The sequence below is a fragment of the Haliotis rufescens genome, unplaced genomic scaffold, assembly GCF_023055435.1.
Source record: "Haliotis rufescens isolate VD_foot unplaced genomic scaffold, xgHalRufe1.0.p SCAF_7, whole genome shotgun sequence".
Taxonomy (NCBI): Eukaryota; Metazoa; Mollusca; class Gastropoda; order Lepetellida; family Haliotidae; genus Haliotis; species Haliotis rufescens.
This window is the reverse complement of record NW_025964361.1, coordinates 10,099,022-10,107,420: the sequence shown is the minus strand read 5'-3', so window position 1 is coordinate 10,107,420 and position 8,399 is coordinate 10,099,022.

Below are 8,399 nucleotides of genomic sequence, written 5' to 3'. Positions count from 1 at the left end.
CAGGAGATATATAGGTTTTATGTACATATAACTCAATTAAGTGTAATCTTTTTGTACAATATTATAGAGAACATTTTTGCACATTTGTTGATATCTATATTGTTATTTTCTATTTGAGTGTAATCCTTCTGTTCAATATTATACAGGGCATGTGTGTACATTTGTAGATGGTTATATAGGAAATATATAAAACTTTCATGTATAAATTTCAATTTCAGTTAATCATTCTGCAATATATTATACAGGATGTTTACTATTTGTATATACTATTAGAATATGAACATTAATGTTTTCAATTATTAATTTCTTTTTAGTAAGATTTTCTTAACTATAATATACAGGGCCTCTGTACATATTTGTAGATATATGTACAAGGTTAGAAATAGAAACATTAGTGGCCTCACATAGAAAATCGTCCATATCAAAATTGTTCACATATTTGTTTCAATATAATCTCCTTAGACTTCATTACATTTGCTCAAGCGATGTTCCAGCGTTGCTATCCCTGCCCTATAGCAGTCTTGATGGTCCCCTAAAATGCATCGATGGTAATTTGTCGTTACTGGTTTAAACGCATGCATGTATAATTTGAGTTTAGGGAGGAAATAAGTAAGGAAGAGCAAGTGTTAGATCAGGAGAGTAAAGGGTATGGGGAAAGTAATTAGACGCAAGCTTTCCTTGACAGATTCTCTCAACTGACGTAGGTCTGTGTTCTAGTATTGCCAATCGACAGTCAGACCTCAGGGCAGAGACTAAATCATTATTGTCACCTTACAGTTGCATAACACCTAAGCAATTACTTTCCCAACTGACGCCATCCGCTTGTACTTCTGGGGTCAGGTCCACTGCTGCTCTGACGTTTTGACTTTGAAACTGATGGACCCAGGGCCCCGTTCCACAAAGCGATCTTAGCGCTGAGGTAATCGCAACTCCCATACTTTAACACTGGCTTACAATAGTCGTAGCGCTAAGATCGCTTTTTGGAACGGGACTTGGTCTTCACCTGGGTTACAATTCGCATCAACCATTTGTCAGGGTTCTGCTGCCAACTGGTCAAAAGGTCCCTGGATATTTATATATTCACTCGGGTATGAGGACATGTTTTCGATATGTATTTGATTTACCCTCGTAGCTTTAGAGGGAGTGTATAAAATCTTTTTGCAAAATATTTTAAAGAAATGTTGGCATTTGTAGATAGACATACATGATTTGATTGTTATCTTTCTTCAAAATATTGTATAGGGCATGTTTATATATTTGTAGATGGTTATTTGAGAACATTTAACAAAATATGTTTTAACGAACACAAAGCAATATTCCAGCTATTTGAAAGTAGCCTCGAGTCTGAACCAGACAGACCCATGATTGATATAGCATCGCCACCAAGCCTGACAAATTAATCAGTCAGGTCGCTTGGGGACACAAGCATAGGTTGCTGAGGACCACTACCATTCTGGAAAACCAAAACAGAATTATTTACTTGTTTTGCTAAAGAGCCTATCCAACTATCCAAATTAAGTAAAATCCAAATAGGCTTTTGTTTGAAAATTAACATTTTAAATACAGTCTTGTTTCTATTTTTGTTGAAAGTTAATAAATCTGCTTTTGTGTTCATTTCCCCTGGAATTCAAAGGAATACATGAATAAACGTCATCTCAAACTTTCGTCAGATATACTCTTTTGGTTGTCCAATATTCAAAGTGCAAGAGAATAACCAGTCCACTGACACAGATTCCATTTGACGTAACTGTCAATATAGCTGTGAAAGTTATATGAATGGCCCACTGAAAATCAGTGGTGACACCAGGTGTTCCGAAAACGGTAAGCATGTTCTGCACCCAATAGTTGTTAATTCCCCCCCAAAAAACCCAAAACAAACAAAAAACAAACCAACAACAAACAAACAAACAAACAAAAAAACTACAACAAAAAACAAAAACAAAAACAACCAAACACATGGGCACTTGAAAACTAATCTGATCATGGACCTTTCAATAAAACATTCATGTGATGTGCGAGGTTGTGAATGAGGTAACTGTAAAATGTGTAAACTGTTTGCTACTATAGAATACATAAAATAACACATTCATACAAATTGTCCATTGTCAGGTTCGTTGAATATGCTCATACAGGAAACAATCATTATTATTTGCTTTCAAGGTAACTTTGTTAATAAAATGAACTTATGATATATAATGAACTGTATTCGTTATGATGTCAGGATGGTTTCTTTGTAACTTGAACAAATAGATCAGGAAATAACTTGTTAAATGTGTCATCTTGTTGGGAATTATATTTGTTTACCTAAATATATAGTCTCCAGATTTAACTAATTCTAACCACATTTGTTTGTCATTATATTAGGAATTTTTTCTTTGTAACTTGAACAAATATATCAGTAAATAGCGAGTTAAATGTGTCATCTTGTTGGGAATTATATTTGTTTTCCTTAAATATATATTGTCTCCAGATTTAACAACATCTAACCATATTTGTATGTCATTATATTAGGAATAGTTTCTTTGTAACTAGAATAAATATATTAGTAAATAGCTAGTTGAATGTGTCATCTTGTTGGGAATTATATTTGTTTACCTTAAATATATATTGTCTCCAGATTTAACAAATTCTAGCCAAATTTCTTTGTCATTATATTAGGAATTGTCTCTTTATAACTAGAACAAATATATCAGTAAATAGCTAGTTAAATGTGTCATCTTGTTTGGAATTATATTTGTTTACCTTAAATATATATTGTCTCCAGATTTAACTAATTGTAACCATATTTGTATGCCATTATATTAGGAATAGTTTCTTTGTAACTAGAACAAATATATCAGTAAATAGCTAGTTAAATGTGTCATCTTGTTTGGAATTATATTTGTTTACCTTAAATATTAGTGTCTCTAGATTAAACAAATTCTAACCATATTTGTATGTCATTATATTAGGAATAGTTTCTTTGTAACTAGAACAAATATATCAGTAAATAGCTAGTTGAATGTGTCATCTTGTTGGGAATTATATTTGTTTACCTTAAATATATATTGTCTCCAGATTTAACTAATTCTAACCAGATTTGTATGTCATTATATTAGAAACAGTTTCTTTGTAACTAGAACAAATATATCAGTAAATAGCTAGTTAAATGTGTCATCTTGTTGGGAATTATATTTGTTTACCGTAAATATATATTGTCTCCAAATTTAACTAATTCTAACCACATTTGTTTGTCATTATATTAGGAATTGTTTCTTTGTAACTAGAATAAATATATTAGTAAATAGCTAGTTGAATGTGTCATCTTGTTGGGAATTATATTTGTTTACCTTGAATATATATTGTCTCCAGATTTAACAACATCTAACCATATTTGTATGTCATTATATTAGGAATGGTTTCTTTGTAACTTGAACAAATGTATTAGTAAATAGCTTGTTAAATGTGTCATTTTGTTGGGAATTATATAATTGTTTACCTAAATACATGGTCTCCAGATTTAACAGCATCTAACCAGATTTGTATGTCATTATATTAGGAATAGTTTCTTTGTAACTAGAACAAATATATCAGTAAATAGCTAGTGAAATGTGTCATCTTGTTGGGAATTATAGGTCTACCTTAAATGCATATTGTCTCCAGATTTAAGTAATTCTAACCAAATTTGTTTGTCATTATATTAGGAATAGTTTCTTTGTAACTAGAACAAATATATCAGTAAATAGCTAGTTGAATGTGTCATCTTGTTGGGAATTATATTTGTTTACCTTAAATATATATTGTCTCCAGATTTAACTAATTCTAACCATATTTGTATGTTATTATATTAGGTATAGTTTCTTTGTAACTAGAACAAATATATCAGTAAATAGCTAGTTAAATGTGTCATCTTGTTGGGAATTATATTTGTTTACCGTAAATATATATTGTCTCCAAATTTAACTAATTCTAACCACATTTGTTTGTCATTATATTAGGAATTGTTTCTTTGTAACTAGAATAAATATATTAGTAAATAGCTAGTTGAATGTGTCATCTTGTTGGGAATTATATTTGTTTACCTTGAATATATATTGTCTCCAGATTTAACAACATCTAACCATATTTGTATGTCATTATATTAGGAATGGTTTCTTTGTAACTTGAACAAATGTATTAGTAAATAGCTTGTTAAATGTGTCATTTTGTTGGGAATTATATAATTGTTTACCTAAATACATGGTCTCCAGATTTAACAGCATCTAACCAGATTTGTATGTCATTATATTAGGAATAGTTTCTTTGTAACTAGAACAAATATATCAGTAAATAGCTAGTGAAATGTGTCATCTTGTTGGGAATTATAGGTCTACCTTAAATGCATATTGTCTCCAGATTTAAGTAATTCTAACCAAATTTGTTTGTCATTATATTAGGAATAGTTTCTTTGTAACTAGAACAAATATATCAGTAAATAGCTAGTTGAATGTGTCATCTTGTTGGGAATTATATTTGTTTACCTTAAATATATATTGTCTCCAGATTTAACTAATTCTAACCATATTTGTATGTCATTATATTAGGTATAGTTTCTTTGTAACTAGAACAAATATATCAGTAAATAGCTAGTTAAATGTGTCATCTTGTTGGGAATTATATTTGTTTACCGTAAATATATATTGTCTCCAAATTTAACTAATTCTAACCACATTTGTTTGTCATTATATTAGGAATTGTTTCTTTGTAACTAGAATAAATATATTAGTAAATAGCTAGTTGAATGTGTCATCTTGTTGGGAATTATATTTGTTTACCTTGAATATATATTGTCTCCAGATTTAACAACATCTAACCATATTTGTATGTCATTATATTAGGAATGGTTTCTTTGTAACTTGAACAAATGTATTAGTAAATAGCTTGTTAAATGTGTCATTTTGTTGGGAATTATATAATTGTTTACCTAAATACATGGTCTCCAGATTTAACAGCATCTAACCAGATTTGTATGTCATTATATTAGGAATAGTTTCTTTGTAACTAGAACAAATATATCAGTAAATAGCTAGTGAAATGTGTCATCTTGTTGGGAATTATAGGTCTACCTTAAATGCATATTGTCTCCAGATTTAAGTAATTCTAACCAAATTTGTTTGTCATTATATTAGGAATAGTTTCTTTGTAACTAGAACAAATATATCAGTAAATAGCTAGTTGAATGCGTCGTCTAGTTGGGAATTATATTTGTTTACCTTAAATATATATTGTCTCCAGATTTAACAAAATCTAACCATTTTTGTATGTCATTATATTAGGAATAGTTTCTTTGTAACTAGAACAAATATATTAGTAAATAGCGAGTCAAATGTGTCATCTTGTTTGGAATTATATTTGTTTACCTTAAATATATATTGTCTCCAGATTTAACAACATCTAACCATATTTGTATGTCATTATATTAGGTATAGTTTCTTTGTAACTAGAACAAATATATCAGTAAATAGCGAGTTGAATGTGTCATCTTGTTTGGAATTATATTTTCTTACCTTAAATATATTTTTTGTCTCCAGATTTAACAGCATGTAACCAGATTTGTTTGTCATTGTGTTTTGAATGGTTTCTAGTGACTAGAACAAATATATCAAGCTTGATGAATATGTCATCTTGTTGGGAATGATATTTATGTACCCTAAATATATACTCACCGCCAAAAGAAACACAAACCATAGAAACATATAGAGAAGTATTTATGTTAAGAAGAGATGTTGCCAAATTGTACCAGTTAATGACAAAATTAACAATGAGTCTAAGTGTTACCACAGAGAGTCTTTATTCATCACGCTAATCTTGCACGAGGCAAATGGTGAATCTTGAGTCATGGATCCATGACATCATGTGATGTCTTTATGAGCATAGGTTCACACAACATACCAGTATGTTCGTAAGTGCATCAATCCAATCCAATATCTCTTGAATATGAGTAATTCTTCACATATTAACAAACATATATGATATTTGCGTTTCTTTTGTCCGCGAGTATATAGTCTCAGATTTAACAGCGTCTAACCAAATTTGTATGTCATTATATTAGGAATAGTTTCTTTGTAACTAGAACAAATATATCAGTAAATAGCTAGTTGAATGTGTCATCTTGATTTCAATGATATTTGTGTATCTTAAATATATATTGTCTCCAGATTTAACAGCATCTAACCAGATTTGTTTGTCATTATATTAGGAATAGTTTCTTTGTAACAAGAACAAATATATCAGTAAATAGCTCGTTGAATGTGTCATCTTGATTTGAATGATATTTGTGTACCTTAAATATAGACTCCCCCAAGAAAGAAACGCCAAGCCCGAATCTGTGACAATAAGTAGAGACATTTAATTTGATAAAGAAAAATGCAACAAGTATGAATGTCACTTGTTGAAGGTCAAGGTCATGAAGGTGTCAATATCTTGTATGGCCACCATTGGCAACCAGAAAGCTTGGCATCTCCTTCCCATGGAAGCCACAAGGTTCTGAATCACATGTTGGGAAATCGTAGCCCATTCTGCCTGAAGTGCTTGTGCCAACTGTTGCAGAGGCTGTGGCTGTGGCTGACGTTGACGTCTGTCCAACTCGTCCCACAAGTGTTCTATGGGATTCAATCCGGCGATTTTGAGAGCCAAGGCAGAACCTGGATGTTGTTAGCCCGCAGGAAAGCTGTGGTGAGACGTGCTGTATGGGGCCGGGTGTTGTCATGCTGAAACATGACATTGGTGGTATGCGTGATGGGTACGACGTGAGGCCTCAGGATCTCGTTGATGTACAGCTGAGCTGTTAAGTTGCCCTGGACATGGATAAGGTCAGTTCTGCCAGTGTGCGAGATGGCTGCCCACATCATTACGCTACCACCACCGAATCTGTCGACCTGTTGAATACAGCATGGTGCAAAACGCTGTCCCTGACGTCAGTACACACGAGTTCTTCCATCTGAACGATACAGCCGGAAACGGGACTTGTCGCTGAACCACACCCTCCTCCAACGAAGTTGCTGCCATAACCTGTGTGCTTGACACCACTGACATAGATTTTGACGGTGCTGTGCCGTTAAAACGACCCCACGAAGGGGACGTCTTGCCCTAAGTCCTGCTTCTTGTAATCGGTTCCTAACTGTTTGGGCTGATATCCTGCGCATATCCGGAATGTTGGATGCCGTAGACGATGCGGTTGTGGCTCTGTCACGGAGATGACATAACCGGATGTATCGGTCCTGCCCCCTGGTGGTCAATCAGGGTCTACCTGATCTGGGACGGTCACGTGTTGTTCCTTTATTTTGATATCGGTCCCACAGTCTTGTTATTGTGCTTGGCGACACGTTAAACACCCTGGTTACTGCAGATCGTGAATTACCAGCTTCCAATCTGCCTATTGCTTGGTTTCTCTCTGCTTCGCTGAGTCTTGGCATTGTTCTGCATTAAAGTGCGTGTCAACAACAATTGCCACCTGAGTGAAAACCCTGCGCTTTTAATGCCTATGGAAGCATGTTACACGTGCAGTGAATGGGTGTGTTTCGGTAACATGGTTAGCACTTGGCTGCGTTTTGGTCAATTTTGCATGTTTTTCTCCCTGAAAACATCTGAATCACCTGAGTGAAAACCCTGCGCTTTCATAGCCTATGGAAGCATGTTACACGTGCAGTGAATGGGTGTGTTTCGGTAACATGGTTAGCACTTGGCTGCGTTTTGGTCAATTTTGCATGTTTTTCTCCCTGAAAACATCTGAATCAAATTTCCATCTTATTCTTCATGGCATTTGGTACCCATAACACTACATCTCCCAAATCTTTCCTGAAAACACCAACATCATCTATAATACTATTTCAGTAACCATTTTTATCCCTTTTGCGTTTCTTTATTGGGGGAGTATATATTGTCTCTTAAGAGTTAATAGAATGGTTTCTTTGTTACTGGAATAGATATTTTTGCCTGAATTACAATACATAACCTACTTAAATTGTTATTTGATTTTGTTGTTGTTTTTTTAAAGCCACACTTGTATATATAATCAAGTCTAGACCAGACAATTCTGGGAATGATATCATTGGCACTGATATACCCAATTGAGATATGGCGACACACATCAACCAAGTTAGCAAGTCTGACCACCATGATCCATTTGGTTGCCTCGTACAACCAGCAAGGGTTGGTGGTGACCAGTTCTAACCTAGAGCCCCGCAGGATGGAAAGTTTTAGGTGAAACAAGACAATCTAATACATGATTGAGTGAGTGAGTGGGGTTTAACGCTGCTTTTAACAGTATTACAGTTATATCGCAGCATGTCATCTTAATGTGGGAGGAAAGCCCCAAGTGATGCAGGTCTCAGACGTTTACCACTTCGGTGAAACCCACGAGCATGGGTATTTTGCTGACA